This window comes from Xyrauchen texanus, chromosome 8 (assembly GCF_025860055.1).
Source record: "Xyrauchen texanus isolate HMW12.3.18 chromosome 8, RBS_HiC_50CHRs, whole genome shotgun sequence".
Taxonomy (NCBI): Eukaryota; Metazoa; Chordata; class Actinopteri; order Cypriniformes; family Catostomidae; genus Xyrauchen; species Xyrauchen texanus.
The window spans coordinates 21,077,374-21,095,953 of NC_068283.1; the positions used below are offsets into that span (position 1 = coordinate 21,077,374).

General features: G+C 40.1%; 1 pseudogene; it reads left to right on the forward strand.

Moving 5' to 3' along the window:
- The first annotated feature begins 938 nt into the window (after positions 1-938).
- The window catches only part of LOC127647479 (SRC kinase signaling inhibitor 1-like), a 168,895-nt pseudogene continuing 151,253 nt past the window's right edge, over positions 939-18,580 (forward strand).

Sequence of the window (18,580 nt, forward strand, 5' to 3'; positions counted from 1 at the left end):
CAGCAGCCATATTTGTAATGCCTCCGGAGAGCCTGTTGGACAATATTTTCAATGGATACAGGAAAATACAGCTTTTGTTTACTGAATGTAAACACGAAATCTCTAAAATGGTTGGTCAAGATTACAAGCAAGCAACAGATTTCAAATTGTCTATGAAAACTGACAGGTAATGTCTCTATCAAAATGGTGATTGGGTAATTTATTTATACGGCCATTCCATTCCTTTAGCCAACGTATTCAGCGTCATGATTCCTCCAATTTATAAGCAAACCAGTGATCTGTTGAACCCTGAGTTTCCTTTCGATAACGTTTTAAACCCTGTTTACAGTGTATTTATTACTTTTAACTTGAAATTGGATCACCCAAGATGGATCTTATTACCAGGTACAAACGGGGTCCATGTTACATTTGAGTCGCTTTCATCTCTTGAGGTGTATGGAGGAACCCCCGTGGCTCCTCATCTCTCCCCAGTCTCATCGACAATCCCACAGGTCCTCCTTGGGACTTTCAGCACCACAGAGAGCTCCGATCCCTAGAGCTCCAATAGTGCTCTACGAAGAAGTCTGCAGAGAGACAGTGAATGAGTGAGTGGCAAAGACAAAAGAGACACTGATTACCCCACAGCCCAATGCACAATCGCTGCATAGAAGAGACTGTACCTTTAAGAGAGAGAGAGAGAGAGAGAGAGAGTGTGTGTGTGTGTGTGTGAGAGAGAGAGTGAGGAAGAACAAGAGCATGCTAATCTATCATGGATTTATTTTTTGTTTAGCGAAAGCTCTTTGCAGCTTCCTCAGCACGAATAAACCAGCTCAATTCCACTGCGTTGAACAAGGACACACACATGCACACACGACCGCATGCGCTTGTTCTCCTTGACTTGCACACACACACACACACACACACACACACACACACGTCTCCTCGAGCACGTATAGCACTGCCTGCCAGAATCAGCTGGAGAAAGCCCATCTCGCACGCTGAGAGGGCGAGAGGAGAGAGAGAGAGAGAGAGCGAGAGAGAGAGACGAAGGAAGGCAGGAACGGAAGGAGAAGAGGAGCGAATAGAAGCACGACCGGCTCCGGGAGAGGCTAACGCACGGAGTGAAGAGGAGAGAGGAGGAGGACTGGAGGGTGGATCAGGAAGCAGACTGGTGGCTCTCTCTCGTAGGCAGCGGAGCACAGTGAAGGCATTATGGGAAATGCACCATCTCAAGGTAAGTCAGTCATATCTCCATTCATTCCTGTGTAGCAGGTATTTTTTGGGGTGTTGCGTGTTTGTTCCCCCCCTCCATCTGCTGTTGTTTTTTTTCTTTGGATGGGGGGTGGGGCAAGGTGTGGTAGGAGGGTGTGTGTGTGTGTGTGTGTGTGGTTCTCTTTTTGGTGGTTCGTACAGATTGCTCTGTAGCTTTGGGCTCCAAGGCTATGCTGGTGAAGAGGGTATCCAGGGATGGAGAGATGGAGGTGGGGAGGCTGCCTTAGTGGGTGTGGATCCATGCCTGGAGAGACACCGATTGTTTTCTCTCCCTCCCTCTTTCCAGCATCCTATGTTGCATTTGTATTGTTGGTGTGTGTCTGAGCTTTTGATGGTGATGTAGGAATACCGGTAAGCATGCGGTGAGATTTATTAATGGTGGTTAAGACAATGACTATTCCATACTGTACCTAGGGTATGGGATTTTAACAAACCCCTTTCGTGCAGTATTAAACTTTTGCTGCTTAACTCATCCTGTACCGTTTGTGCTGCATACATGAATGATACCTCAAATTTTACATCTTGTTGAGGAGAGGGGTGCTATTACTTTTCAAAGTGTTCACTTGCCTGGTGGTTGATGTCATGGCAGATTCCCCACAAAAGCCATCGATGCACAGTCAAACCAAAGAATTCTCAGAGGCGCAAAGTTCTGATTCCAAAAATAGACTTTTATTACTTACCCTAACTTGCTTCAATGATTGCAAAAGCATAAATATTTTATTTTTAAATGCATAAAACACACTGTAATCACTTCATATTGTTGCATATTTTATATTGACTATCTTCCTGCATTCATTTGATTAGTACATTAAATGATTTCCCTTATTTCACTCATTGGTTTCACACATTCCTGTAAGATGGGAAATGTGTACACACCCACATACATTTGTTTCATCTTGTTTCTAGCACTAATTCATGCACATGTATCCTCTGCTTCTTTCAGTTAGGTACCAGACAGTGCCTGGCTCTGTTCTAATTAAAACATTAGATCATCACTTTAAGATCAATACACACATTTATTTTGGATCATTCACATAAAAGGTCATACACAGAGATACAAAAAGAGGCTGTAATTCTCCATCAAGCTGCATTTTTCCATTGATTTACACTGATTATTAAACTGAGTATTGATAATTAAATCAACAAATGAATGATTAACTATCTAACATATTGAATAACATTCATAATGCAGTTATTCATAGTACATTGATTACACATTGTCATTTATAGATCATTGCATATTGCATACATATTAATTCAATTAGCAAAAATGGATTAACTGAATGATTAAAAATATTCCTTAATGATAAAATGGGCAAATAATTATCTTCACGTTCACTGAACGATGGACTCGAGCCATATCTTGGGACCACAATAATATTGAGACTTATCCCTAATGTTATGTCTGGGTCATTTTTTTAGTTAAAATAAAATGGGTGAATAACTAATCTTATTCTTGTATTTGGTCAAAATTACTTTGTATTCTCCACAACAATGAATAAAGTAAAAAATATTGTATTACATGTTTAGGATACTTGTTTAAGTTTATGCAAAGTAAGGAGTGTTTACTATGGGGTTACTATTTGCTAAGGCACTGGTGGCTTAGGCATTACTAAATTACCATTAGATGGTCACTAGATGGTTGCTTGCTGGAAACAGTCAATCCGTGAATCTTATCAAATGGCTCACTGTGCATGAAAGCATGTGGAGGCTCATGCTATTCTCTGCGATCCACGGACCTCTTTTTCCCCAGACACGTCCTCTTTTTTTCCCCAGACACGTCCTCTTTTTCGGACCTTAAAGCATCCGGCCGGGATTTCTAAATTTGCGAAAATGTCCAGGATTGCATTTTGATGTGCATATGGTCTAATACTTCATTGTGTGTGTGTGTGTGTGTGTGTGTGCACATATTTGCTTTGCTTAAACCCCTCTTTGTAAGTCCCGCCTTCTCGCACACCAATTGGTTGATTTTAAGAGGCTTGCAGCAACTATTGGCTAAATTCCTGCCTCTCAATCTCTCTGTGAACACGCAAATTGCTGTTGTGTGCGGCAACAAACAGTTGCTTGACAGTAGCAGCAAATGACAGCTGAGTGGAAACAATGCCCAAACGAAAGTGGAAATTTACAGAAGATTTGCACAAAAAATTCCCATGCTTTCGTCCAGGTCCAGGCTGTCTCGTTTTAGAAAAGTGAGTAGGACACTTCGAACGCAGCCTTCAAATGCGACCTTCTTTTATGGGAATTCGGAGAATGCATGTGGTGTATCCTTCGTGGACACTCCATAACCCACAATTCTTTGCTTCAATGGAAATGTCCAAAAGATGCCAATTTGCCCGTAAATACGATGTTCAAACTCAAGGAATGTTAATTCCCAAGTTGAAGTACCTCAGTAGATGGGTGCCAGGTATATAATATGCATAATTATATTAACTCTTTCCCCGCCAAACACGGAATGTTCCGGGTTTTATGAAAAAACGCTTCCCCGCCAAACACAGAATTTTCCGGGTATCCGTGTTTTAGGTGGTATATGGTAAGGAAGACCCGCGCGCATGTTTTGAAAGAGTACGCAACTCTTTGATCAAAGAAACAGACTGCGATGGTCTCAAACGTGAAGTGGAACACCATACTAATACTAAAGCACTTGTTTGATAAAAATGCCTCTTTCTCAGCTTTTTGTCCGAAATGTTGTTTTTGACAAAACCTACCTCTGTTCAAGTGGCAATAAAAAAAGAACAAATGAAGATAAAATAAAATCGGTTTTTTTGCCTAAAAGCAGAGGCTCAGATCTTTATTTTGATATATAGCATCTTCATATATTCATGGAAGAAAATATTCTGCAGGCCATTAAAATTTTGCGAAAATCATCAAAAACCCTGGCGGTGGCTGGCAACTTTTTTTAAAAACGCTGGCGGGGAAAGAGTTAATATATAATTAAAATAAAGTATTAGACTAAAAGTACACCTGTAACATCTATTTTCTTTTCTCTCTACATCATTATAATTCCCCTAAAATGTTCCTCATACATTCCCTTCTAAAGGGACTTTGTTCCCTTCTCACTCAAAGCGCTCGTGCTTGTTAAAGAGTGGCTTGCTGTCATGCCTTAAAGTAACTCCTCAAGGAAGAAGATTTTGAACCTGAAGTCTGCTTTGAGGAGAGCGAGAAATATGGGATCACAAGAATGATAGAAACATTTCATATGAGGCCTGGGACAGGAATGGTACAAAAGAAGACAAGGAAATTCTTCAGAAGAGTGAAGAATAATGGCAGATTAGATGGGAAATGGAGAGAAGGACATTTTAATAGGCAATGCTTACATGGGATAAAACAGTACGGAAGGATGCAAAGAGAGAGAGGGACAGAAGGATGGGTGAGAGAGAGGATGGAGAACATCACTAATATTTAGCTGAGAACAGGAGAACGAGTTTTCCTTTTCATCTTTTCTAATTCTCTCTTTATATAAGGAGAGCAAATATGTGAAGAAAGCTAATTAAAAATCAATAATGAAGTATATAACTTCTGTGGCTTTGTTGACTCCAAATACACTGCTTGGCAGTAACTGTTTGGATTTAAATAAGCAGATACTTAAGAGCCAATGATTGGATAATTATTGCAGTGATTAATGTTTCAGATGGCAACAATTCTCTTCACCCTAACTGATGCAGTGTGTAGCTTCTAGCTCCGCTTCTGAGATGGTCAATCCACGCATCTTATCACGTGGCTCGTTGTGCATGACACCGCATTGAAGCATGTGGAGGCTCATGCTACACTGCGATCCATGCACAACTTAACATGTACACCATTGAGAGCTAGAACCACTAAAAATAGCTGACTACCACCCCTGGAGTCGCGAGTTCGAATCCAGGGTGTGCTGAGTGACTCCAGCCAGGTCTCCTAAGCAAACAAATTGGCCTGGTTGCTAGGGAGGGTAGAGTCACATTGGGTAATGTGATCGTGATTAGTGGTTCTCGCCCTCAATGGGGCTTGTGGTAAGTTGTCCGTGGATCGCAGAGAATAGCATGAGCCTCCACATGCTTTCATGCACAGTGAGCCATTTGATAAGATTCACGGATTGACTGTTTCAGAAGCAGAGGCAACTGGGACTTGCCACCTGGATTGAGGTGAATAACCGCACCACCATGAGGATCTAATAAGTTGGGGAATTGGGCATGCCAAATTTGGGAGAAAAGTGTCTAAAATTAGAAGGAAAAAAAAACTTTGAGAGAAATTAATCACTTCAGCTTTAACAGATAATATGAGTGAAAGTCTGACAAAACATACTAATTTGAAATGTGCGGAAAGCAGAAGTGTAGAAGGTGTGGAGGAAGGAGAGGGTAAGAGCATTGCTCTGAGAAATGGAAATGTCAAGACAGGTGGGTGTAGTGAGAGTACAGTGTGGAGATGAAAGGAAAGCAAGAGGATGAAAGCAACCCTACGATGAAAGTGAAGGATAGAGAGATGACATGAAGGAGAAAAGTTTCCAGGATGAAACTTGAAGGTGAGACATTGCAATATCTGGTCATATCTAGGTTCAATATGATGCTGATTGTATGTTTGTGCTTGTTGGTTGTGTGATATCTTCGTATCTTAAGTTATATTATCTCTTGAAAATGTCATAGAGTCTAGAGCAGTGGTTCACAATCCTGGTCCTGGAGGACCCCATCAATGCACATTCTTGATGTCTCCTACAAACCTAACTTATCTTACAAACATGTATACATATTACATATATATAACATACCTGATTCAACTGCTCTCATTAGTAAAGTCTCTAAGACCTGAAATAGGTGTGTCAGATAAGGGCAGTGCTGAAATAGGGTGTAGTATCTACAGTAAAAGTATTTGTAGTATCTATAGGATATGTACTATAGTACCATCTCTAGTTACAAATCTATAGAAAATATTTAGTAGAAGTTATTGGCACACCATCTCTAGTAAAAGTTACAGTGTATAGGCTATATATTGTAATGCATTAACAAAATCATATAAAAGCAATTCCAGTAAAAGTTAAAGTTGGCCTAGGCCTTTTGTATCTCTGGTAAATGTTACAATATCTATAATACAGTATGTCTGGTTAAAAACAAAATGTTTATGTTTGTAGTTTGTCTCTTGCAAAGGTGTTGGATCTGTGATATAGTAGAGTATCAGCTGTAAAAGTAAAAATATCTGTACCATATTTAGAAGTTACAGTATTTATATTTGTAAAAGTTACATATACATGTATCTACTGTAGAATACATTACTTCTGGTAAAAAGTTTGCTGTTATAGGAGGCATATAGTATTTCTTAAGTCATAATATCAATAGTATAGTATTTTGGGTGGTAATTATTATAGTATTATGTTGTAACCTCAGTTCCCTGATGGAGGGAACGAGAAGTTGTGTTGATATAGTGACAATAGGGGTTAAACTTGGGAGTTTAAGTCCCCCTGATGGAGGGAACGAGAAGTTGTGTTGATATAGTGACAATAGGGGTTAAACTCGGGAGAAAAGTCCATTGAGAATTGGCGAGTGGAATTTGCATGCCACTCCCCAGGACATGTGTAAAAGGAGATGGCTTGCATCCACTCATTCGGGTTTGTGCTGAGGAGCCGAGACAGTGTCCCGGGCATATCAGCGGGTAGTTCAATGTTGTGGCAGGAGGGACACAATGTCTTGTTTCCTTCTCCAGGGAACAGAGGTTACATCAGTAAACAAGAAGTTCCCTATTGGTCACTCACTCAACATTGTGTTGATGTAGTGACACTAGGGGTCCCTATACAAAATGCCACAACCAGCTGAACTGTGTTACGTGGATCGGTGGTGCAGATGCAGGCAAGCTACAGCGTGCCTAGTAACAAGTGCACACAGTCCCGTCGGAACCTTTCCAATGCCCCAGATAAGTCGCATAGTCTCTCGTACCCCAATTTTTTTGAAATTTTCTCTCTTTGAAAATAACAAATTCACAGCTGGGACCAATATATATTGCCGACAGGGAAGGTATTCTTTTTCCAAATGGAGAAAAGACACAGAGAAGACCACATCCTGCCCAAAGGGGAGGTTAACATGTGGAGAATACATCACGTGGACCTACCAACCAGGAAGTACCACACATTGAAAGAAGTCCCCGCGGTCGGTCCTAACTTGAAAGGAGGAGCTCTACAAGCACAGCGACTGGTGGCAGAGCAGAACTGCTCTCAGGGGAAGACACTGGTTTACCGTCAGGGAAACCGTACTGTGGAAAATACCTCATATGGGATAACCGACATATGGAGCACCTCTCCCAAGTACACGGGATAACCTGACAAGGCATACTTCACGAGAACTGGGCCTGGCACCTGCCGCAGGGTTCTGGGGGAAGAAATGCATCCAGGGTTCGTTGGTCCCGGGAACTCGCATGGACAAAAAAAGCACACATTGTCCCCTCAGGGAGGAGAAAGGCACTGTGTGCAAGCGGTACACCTGACCAGCTGTCCGCATACTCCTGTTCGTACCTGCTAACACACAGGACTAAACTGGCTCAACCCAAAGATTGTAAAATCCTGCAAAGGTATTGGGTTTCGCCCAGCCCGCTGCTCTACAGATGCCTGTTAGAGAGGCATCGTTCGCCAGAGCCCAGGAGGATGCCACACTCCGAGTGGATTGTGCTCATACTCCCAGGGGGCACGGTGCGCCCTGGCCTGACCAAGCCTCTGTTTGGAGACAGCCTTCCCCTTCCTCCGTCCCCCAATCAGACAAAGAGCTGCTTGGAGCATCCAAAGCTCGCTGTACAGTCCAAGTAAATACGCAAGGCATGTACTGGACACCGCAACGACAAGGCTGGGTCTGCCTCTTCCCGGGGCAGCACTTGCAAGTTCACAACTTGATCATTAAAAGGGGTTGTGGGAACTTTGGGCACATAGCCCCGGTTAGGGTCTCAGGATCACGTGAGAGAATGCCAGACCAAACTCAGGCATGTATCACTGACAGAGAACACCTGCAGGTCCCAACTTTCCTAATGGAAGTGAGCGCAGTCAGGAGGCCGACTTCAATGAGACGGCTTCTAGCTCAACTGACTCCAGGGGCTCAAATGGGGCCCTATGTAGGCCCAGCAAGACTACAGAGAGGTCCCATGAGGGAATGAGGCATGGCCTTGGAGGATTCAACCTCCTGGCGCCTCTTAAGGAATCTGATGACCAAGTCGTGCTTCCCCCAAGGACTTACTGTCTACATACCTGTTCGTACCCACTTTCAAGGTGGAGGGGGACAACCATATTCCCAGGAGCTTCTGAAATTGTTTCAGTTGTACTTCCCCTGAATTACTTCAGGCAATTCAGCGCACAAGGCGTGCTGTCATAGTGACTGAGTCCAACTCTGTCCTGAGAAAAAAGATGCTCTGCACTGGGGCGAGCTTGCTCTTTTCCATTTTGCATTTTGAATGGGAGCTTGCACAGGTCCCGACTCAAAGCTGGCAGGTCTAAGAATGGCCGCAACCCACCGCCCCTCTTTTTTGTGGTATGAAGTAAGGGCTTTAAAACCCCTTCATCTTGGCTGGATGGGACAGTCGCCTTTGACATACCTGCGGATGGGGCCTTGCGGTAGGGCGGAGCAGGAGCTGCCATGTCGAGAGGCCTCGCATCCTTAACTCGTGGCTGTGCTGAGAGAAATGTTAGAGCACTTTGCTCGAGTACCCACCATAGCTGTGTCTGTGATGGGAGAGGAGGCTGTGCGTCCTCGTAGCACGTCACATATGACTGATCAGGGGTATATGTGTGTCGCTGCTGGGTGTGCGAAGGTGGAGGACTCATGTCCGCAGCGCTCCTGCTGTGAAGAGACGGGGGCGTGTGTGTGTGTGTGTGTGTGTGTGTATGTATGTATGTATGTATGTATGTATGTGTGTGTATATATATATATATATATATATATATATATATATATATATATATATATATATATATATAAAATAGTGGAATTAAGTGTCTTTTAATAACATTAAAAGTAGCTAGTCAATCTCTTGCAGCTGTTACAACATCAATAGTGTACGTGTGTAGTTCCTGAAGTATCTATAATCTGACTGAATGCACACCATCAGTGTCTTCTCTGGGTTAGATCATACCCTTATACTGTAGGCTTATCTAAAAGAAATTACCATTAAGTAATGACATCATTAATTAACATTATTGTGGCTTTATATTCTTATATCTGATCATATGTCTGTTCCAGGTGATTGTTCCCCCTTCCATTGGTCTATTGTTTATTATTTTCACTCAAGGATGTGATATGTGGATAAGATCCATCACAAAAGGTTATTATTTGTGACCGCTTTGTGTGTGTGACACTTTGTGACACTTCTTGTGATCATGAATACTCATGACACAAACCGATTTTTATATTATCTTCCTACCCCACTCCACACTGTTGTAAACATTCCCATTTAATTTATTTGCAGTTCAAAAGATATGTTTAAATGGTGAAGATATTGTATGGAACATTTTGCCTATCTCACAAACAATTTTTCAAACCGCTTTGGATCGGGATAAGATTTTCATAGCTTGAAAGAAGCAATTGTGTAGTGTGAACTACAAGGTAAAAATAGTCATCCTGACCCTGCACCATTTTACAGTTCAGCCAAACAGTTATTCAAAGGGATGTATCATATACTCAGTCAGGAGGTTAGACAATTATTCAAAATATTGTGATTCCCCTGAAAGGACTACCCATTTATTTGTGTGTGGCATTGTAAAATGTGTTATTTGCTTGTGTCACAAGACCTACATTCACGATATTTTCGATTAAAAAATGTCTTTACTAACAGGTGTGACTCTCGAATTGTACTGAATATACTACAGGAGACAATTCCATTCTTCAACACTCTAATTCCTAACCTCTTCTAATGCATCTTTCCATAGTGACAGTTATCAATTAAATATGAATACTTTGCATTGTTTTTTACGATTTAATATTTATTCTAAAGTGTTCAGCGTTCTCTCAGCTTTGTGGCCAAAAAAGCTCAGGTTTCATTTTAGTCCTTGAATTCCCTCCTTCACCAGGAGTACAGGAGTTTGTCTTATTCTATGACCACTTTCTACCTTTTTTTTTTTTTAATAACTGGAGATGGTGATAGCCCTAACATTAGTGACTGACAGCATAAATATAACCTGCAATGCGTGCACTTATGTCATATGACAACAACATGACCAACTATTAGTCATCAATTGCAGTTCCATTCATACAGCACACATCAATCGAACTCACTCTCTTAATTTAGGTTTGACACCTGTAAATTTAAGGTAGTCACTTCAGTTGTAAAATGCAGTTGTCACTCTTTCATAACCAAACTGTTTATTAACAGAATAGTTTTTAGCACTCCAAACATGGACCAGGCTGATATGGCCAGTGTCCAGGACCCTTTCCATAGTGACAGTTATCAATGAAATATGAAGACTTTGCATTGTTTTTCCGATTTAATATGTGTCCTCTGCCACACGGATTGAGGTGAGGTGATTTTACTCAGTTTAGCTTTTTAAAATTATACAAATTCAACCTTTGTTACTGTTTGAAATTTCATGTGTCAGCTACACAGTTTTAACCCAAAATATTCACAAGAATCTAAAAATGAAAATGGAATTCCAGATGTAACATTCAAGGGCTTGTACCCATAGCACGTTTCTGTATACAAATACGTTCTTAAAACAATAAAAATGTCAAATACTCACATTTTAAGAATTACATTGGCTGATAGCCTTGGGCACGAAAGTAAATTTATGACAATTAGTTAGACACCTTACACTTCGTAACCGTCTGCCTGTGGGCAATAACTCAAAATGGGGATGCAAAGGATGTGTGTTATCTCCCAAAATAGTCTAAGCCTTCCTTAACTTGCTGTTCATAAAAAGGGCACACCAGTAATTTTCAAACAAGTCTTAACTATAGTTTGCAGATGGTTCCTATTCTCAAGAGAGCAATGAAAACCAACATAAAAGTGCTATAAAAAGTTATCAAGATAGATTATTGGACACTGTAGGAGTTTAGTTTCCTCAGAACATAGAGTCTTTGAGCTTTCTTAATAACGACCTCAGTGCTCTTCTCAAACTGTATTTTATTATCAAACAATTGTCCCAATGTACTTCTACTCCTCTGTCCACCTCAATTCCATGAATGTAGACCGGCTGCAGTTCGGAAGCATTTTATTTCTAAAATCGACCACCATCTCATCTGTTTTAGTGATATTTAGTTGCAAATCTGCTCCATCGCACCAGGTAATATACTCATGCAGTGCAGGGCTATCATCATACTCAAAGCTTGAAAGCAGCGAGAGAAGAACTGTATCGTCCTCCTATTTAACAACATGACAATTGGCTTGATAACTTCGGCATTTATTTGTAAAGTATCAAATTAATTAATGAAAGTTCATGTCCTTGTGGTGATTCAATATATGTATATAATGTGTCTGATAAAACTGCATTCACCCCTAACCCTTTGCTGCCTACCTATCAAAAAAAAAAAATCTACAAAACAAGGCTGTGATTGACATTAAACTGGTTTGCACGTTTCTTTGCTAGAATAATGGGCTGCAATATATTAAATGCTGACACAAAATCAACAAAAAGTTGTCTGTCAAATGTGCTTGGCTGCCTGAATGTGACAAGCATGATTTACCTCTGTAGGCATCTGAAAATAATTATTACTATTTTATACTAATAATATTACTAGGGTAACACTAGGTTTAAGAGCAGGGCTCTTAAAACCCTCTTAAGACTGGTTTCACCAAACCCATCCACAGATGCAGTAGGAGCCTTGAGGAATTCTTGAATATTTAAAGCATTTGAAGTTAAAATATATTGCCATAACAGATTGTCCCTTTAAGTAATTGCACATTTACACATTTATTACAAATTTTATTACACGTTTGTTTTTTACATGCATAATTTATAGTGTAAGTATTTACATTTGAGTTTACATAATATTTATAACAAGCACAAAAATTATACTGTATATTTAAAGATATAGCACAGTTCAGCAAACATGTATCTGTTGAGAGGTTTCTTTACCACTGTGCTACTGTATTTGTGTTTAGAATTAACCTGTCTGTAAATAACAGAAAGGGAATGAAAAGGGACTTTATTCAATGAAAATTGATTCTTTAAATGCTCATTCACCAAACTGTCCTCAATTTATGGGGCCCATAAATATGGGGTGACCATATTCCTGCTTGTGGAAAATGAGACAGCCCCCTCCCAGCAAAAATGAAATCGATGTATCCTTACCAATGCCATATCAATGCGAAGTAGAGGTTGCATCCGCATCTGTAGCTGTTGTCACTTTTCGCTGGCAGCAGTTTTTTTCAGTGTGAACTTGTTTTTCAAGAGTTTATCATAAAATGCAGAGCAGTCCAGTCCAAAATTAAGATGAAAAGCACTGCCCTCATGAATACACTGAGTTGAGATTTATCTAGTGTCCTTGCTGAGTTCATTAATGAGAACACATGCTCTACAGATGCAGATGTCCCAGGCATAAAACAAACTCCACGACATTGGCTAAGACTCAAGTTGATGGTCTTGCTCTCCAACTCACGAAAAACATCTGTCCATCTCTCAGATATGGGCATCTTGTTCATGTTCCACTCAGCGATGCGACGAGTGACCATGTTTTTTGCGCATGCCGACTCATCAAAGAGCGTGATTTTGTCAATCAAACTGAGAACGGAGATTCTGGAGCAGAAGTGTTTGAGGCTGCTCTGAATGTCTTTCCAATCTGGGATGTCTCTCAGTAGGGCCCACTCAAGTTTTTCTGTGTTCTACAATGAGTGGCTCCAATTATGGAGGTAATCCACCGATGCTGAAAAGTTTCTCACTGCACAAAAGAAATCATCTGCTTTCATGTCACCAGCTTCAACCAGGCCATCCATCATACTCCTTCACCACACGACTCAGGCTGGGGAAACCTCTGACGTACTCCCCTCCCTTCCTGGAGAGGAGGTTTTGCCCTTCTGGCCACCCTTCTGCCAGCAAGTCTTCCCGCCTCTGGAGCCTTGGGTGAGATGAGGGGATGGAGAGGGATGGGGGGGGTGGGGATTGGAGAGAGAGAGACAGAGAAAAAAAACTCGCTCACCAGTCCCGGGACACGCCGTCGCCTGGTCCTCAGCCACTACTCCGCCTTCTGGCGGCTGACAGCCGCTCCTACCATGGCGGATGGCAGCGAGTCCACCATCCCCTGGCGGATGACCGTGGCTCCTCTGTGCTGCACACACTCTCTCTCTCTCAAACTGGCGCCTCCAGCTCATCTTTATCCCCCTCCTGGCTGATTAGGACAACTCGGCACCGAGCGTGCATCTTCATGGCCCGGCCACGCCCTCCTCCTCTTCATACCATGCTGAAGTCATTTCTGATAGTCCAGCTGCACAAAAGTGAGTACATTGCATATGACCGCTTCAGATTTGGTGCGGGCAGAAGAAAATTTGGAAAAATAAGCAGAAAGAATGTTTTACAGAACAAGTCTTGACTCTGTGTTACATCAGGTAAGGTAACAGGTCTTAATATTACTGCCTCAATAAATGGCTGTATAAGCGTATACAGTATATGTGAATGTGTGTGTGTGTGTATATATATATATACACACACTGCACTTCACTCTTGATTGTCAGAACACAAATATTGTGTCTTGATGACACACAAATATTCATACTCCTTGATGGATGTTATAATTTCAAATAATTTAAGCATGAATAACAAATTAATTGTTTTTGGACTACTTAGAACTTAAATTCCAACAGCTGCATTGACAAATGTCAAGCTATCAGCAGGTCTTTAGTATGAGTCTTTGTGCAGTTGGGTAGGAGTGAATCAATAGTCTTATTTGAGGAGATGGGAAGAGCATTTAAATTAGTTTAATTTTATTGCTGGATTTGTTTTTTTAGATGCTTGGATATTTGCAAAGTGTTTAACTGCTAACACCCACTTTAACACCCGGCATATTGAATAATGATATTTATAGCTGCAACATTAAAATAACCAAGGATATATTTCCAGTAGAAGTGAAACTTATGAAATTTTAATAGCTATGCGATATTAGGCCAGTGTTCCTATCAAAATTAAGTTTTTGCATGCTAATAGGAATGCATTTGACTGTGTGTGTGTGTGTGTGTGTGTGTGTGTGTGAGACGTGTAGACATGTCCTCAGGAGAGCCTTGCCATCATATTTATTTTTTAATACAAATTTCCCAGGAAAAAATAACAATATATTTTTTTTGCATGTTAATCTGAGTGCATTTGACTGTCTTCAGTAGAGTTTTTTATGAATTTCGCTGAGATTTGCTTATGATGACAATGTTTTTGTGACAGTTTTTTGATGATTGGATGTAGTGCCACTGCTTTTACACTTAAATCAGCTAGAGCACTAATCCACAGTATCGGGCAACATGGGAAATGCCAGTCCTCTGTCAATGACATTGCTGTGACCGGTAACCTTGACATCCATGCATCCTTTCACTCACTCTCTTCTTGTTTCTCTCAGTTCTTCACTCTGGTACACACACACACACACACACACACACACATACACACACATACAAACAGGTGCTGCTGGTATTTGTTGAGGTTTTGTAACAGCCGGGCTGTTTAATGTCAGTTATTTCTTTCCAGGATCAATTGTTTTGGATATGTCAGTACCTGGCCGGAATTACCAGGGCTGGAATTGCTATAAAATAAATCAGAATATTACACCCCTAAACACGACTGTGTGTACTGTATGTGCAGCTCTTTTGAATGTGTGTGTCCTTATCTAAAGATTTACATCATAAATCCAGTACTTGGCTGCCTTATCTATGCAGGATCTATATCGATCAGTGTGTAATTTGCTGGGGAGCTAATAAAGCCCACAAAATGCTTTTTTAGTAATTTGTTTCTGTGGATCGATTAGTCTTTATGAATGAACAGCCAGATACCCTTCGACATCCCTTTTGTCCTATGTGTACAATTTCTGCCATTTTCTCCATTCTTACATCTCTTTCTTTTGCTCTCTTTTTCGGCCTGTCTGTGTAGATATGGACTCTAACATATATCTGATAATTTTTTGTTTTTGTCAGAACAGTCCACTGCTTTCTCTGTCATTTACTGTGTTGACTGACATATTTTGTCATGCTAGTCTAGATAGTCTACAGTATATTTATATATTAGGGATTCTTTAATCGGAAAGTTACTTTATTGAACATTTAAAAAAAACTATTTCATCACAGGAACATGATAATGTTGGTTCTAGCAACACCAAGGCTGTAAGTTTGATCACTGATCAAATGTATACCTTGAATGTTTGATAATTCGCTTTGGTTAAAAGTGTCTGCTAAATGCATACATGTAAATCTTAGTTAAAACAGTTATCTTGGGTTCTAAATTAAGATCCAATGAAATTACAATAACAAAACATACCTTATTTGTTTTTACTCATAAACATAAAATAAATTGAAATGCTATATATACAAAATATATATTGTTCAAATTCTTAGGAGGAAGAAACTTTCTTATAAAAGAGCAAAGATCTTTCTAAAAACTTGTTATAAATTTAGGAGGCAAGTCCAAACTTCTCCAAATTGTCCAAACTGGCATGTAACTTTTTGGCACTCCGAAACATTTGGAAAAGCAATAAAGGAGACTATTCAAGGCTGTTTATGTAATTACTGTAGCCTAAAATACATTTTCTAAACTTTTTATTTTTTCTAAAATCAGAAACATTTCCCTATCTGAAAATCCACCCAGATATTAAATTTTGTTAACATTTATTGTTCAGATTCACAGTTGTCTCTGATGTTCAGTTATAATATGAAAACTGTCTTTTAGAAGCTGTTACTCCTGGAAAAAATGATCTCCATGTCATTCTTCATTGATTCTTATCATTACCTGATATAATTCAAACAGTGAGGCAATCACACTGCTCCACAGATGCCACATAGGTGTCTGAGCCTGTTCTTCCTCTCCTGCAGTTACTGAGCCCACTGCCTTTTTCAATATCACTTGGCAGTTACTTGACTGTTCTCTGACTCTCTTTTTATGTGCTCCAAAAAATAATTTACCCATATATCTTTCATGTACACTTTATGTATTATGTATTGCCATATATATCACCATATATACCTTATTCCGTATGTTCTAGTGGGTTTCCAGTTTCAAACAGATAAGATCTCATAATAACTGCCCGAGATAATATTCAAATGTATTTGTCTTGGGATAACATGGAATAATCTTTTTTTGTCTATTCTTTTCTACTTTTTCTGTCTCTTATACTCTTGGTGTTCATATCTTAGTAGCTTTGTCTTTAGGAATCTTCCATTACCAACACAAATTGCAAATTAATCTCTCTGTCTGTTGATCTCTTTCTCTCTCTTCTTGCTCACTCTTTCTCTCTAATTTTGCAGCATGTCTCAAGTTACACATTTGTAAAAACAATTCACAAATTCAACATTTACACTATCATCACACAGCATTGAAAAACCATCACATTGTTGTTCTTGAGTTAGTTAAGAAAAGGTGTGGTCACGTTTACATTTGCACGGTGAAATTCTGCGAGCAAAAATCAATCTGCGAAGAATTTCCCCATGCAGATTTTTTAGTTTTAGGATAATATAGTTTTGAATAAAGTGTTGAATATTTAAGTTCGAGGTTTGTTCAGTTGAGATTTAGTATTGATCCTATGGCAGGAATTTTGAGAAATGTGTTTTACCTTATAGGTTTCAGTAAAGGCATCTTAACAATTGAGTAAAACGGTAATTATTTTCTGTCAGCAGCAGAACTAGGTCAGACTTGGTGAGTTGGGAGCCTGAGTCTGAGACTGCAGACAGAAACAAGCAATCACCACTTTATCTGGCCTGGGGAACCCACAATTCTTTGCAGTTAGCCATTAGTAGCAGACAATGAGGCACTATCAGTACTGAGCTCAATTCAATAAACACATTCAATGAATCATTCCATGCAGACATATATCTGCTTTTAAAAGTCTCACTAATCCTTACACTTGCTCCTGACTAGGTGTTAATAAATGTAGTATTTATAGATGATTGGAAGTGGAACATTGCCTATATCATTACAGATGTCTGCCATGTGTGAGGTCAAAGTACACAGTGGGAGACAAGGAAGAGAGCAAAGTTGCCCATCTAATAGCCATATGCGTTTGCAGGAAGGTGTTTAATATCATGGTGATATCATTTGTATTCGTACTAGGGATTTATATGTAAAGCATACGTGTACATTTTTGCCTATTTGGATTGAAACTGCAACAAACAATGTGAATCTATATTGACTGCATATAAAATGTATGTACAACTTTAGAGGCTGCAGATTTCCGCAGAATTGCGACATCTGTCATTCATAAAAGTGCATTCCTCACCACTTGCATGTTTGTTTGTTTGTTAAATATTTTGGCTATATTCATGATGTTTTCAGCAACTACAGTAAGAGTGAAGTATTTAAGCTCAGTTTAACACATTTCACAATATTTAAATCCCTTCTGCAGAATTCCGCAGATTTCCCCTCAAAATCAGTGCAGGAAATGCAAACAAATTTAGGGAGGGAAACATCCAGCTACATATGTTAACACAGATGGTCATAAAAAGCATAAAATTTAAGATCCACCCAGATACAATTAAATTGTCTAACTGTAACAGTTAAAGGATGGGCAAGGAGGAGGCGGGAACCGGTTGAATGGTAAACAAAGTGTAATAAGAAACTCAATATAAAACAACCATAAACAAACAGACACATATGCAACGCGGCCGGCCGTATGTGTTTCTCGAACTGGCGCCTCCGGCTCCCCTTTATCTCGCTCTCCCGCTGATCAGCTGATTCAGGGCCGGCCATGCATCATCACAGCCCTGCACACTAATATTTATTGTTCTGATTCAGAAATGTGACTTACCCCTGGATTTACTTGACTCACACATATGCACAGTTGCACACACATTCACACAGCTGTAACTAATCTATAAATCTTTAAATAATGGCTTTCAGAACAAAGTTAAGGATCCATGTGAATTCCTGGCACACCCTTCATATGTGTTTATGTTTGCTGTTGCATGTGTGGTTGCGTTTGTTGTGTCTTTCTGAAGCTGTGAAAGTGTGTGTTTGCACTGAAGTGGTAATCGCCTGGTCTCCCTCTGACACTTGTCTCCCTCCCTCTGTTCTTCAGCCGTCACTGCTGGAGAGAGAGATGGAGCGCACAGCAGCGGCTCCAGAATACATAGCAAGCGAAAGATGATGTAGGAGTGTATGGGGTGGAGGAGGGTTATGGGTCGGGATGAGGTGATGCACTGATGACACCTTGCAAGCAATCCTCACACCTTCTCATAATAATATTACAGTATTTTTATTTTATGTCTCTGTATAACACAG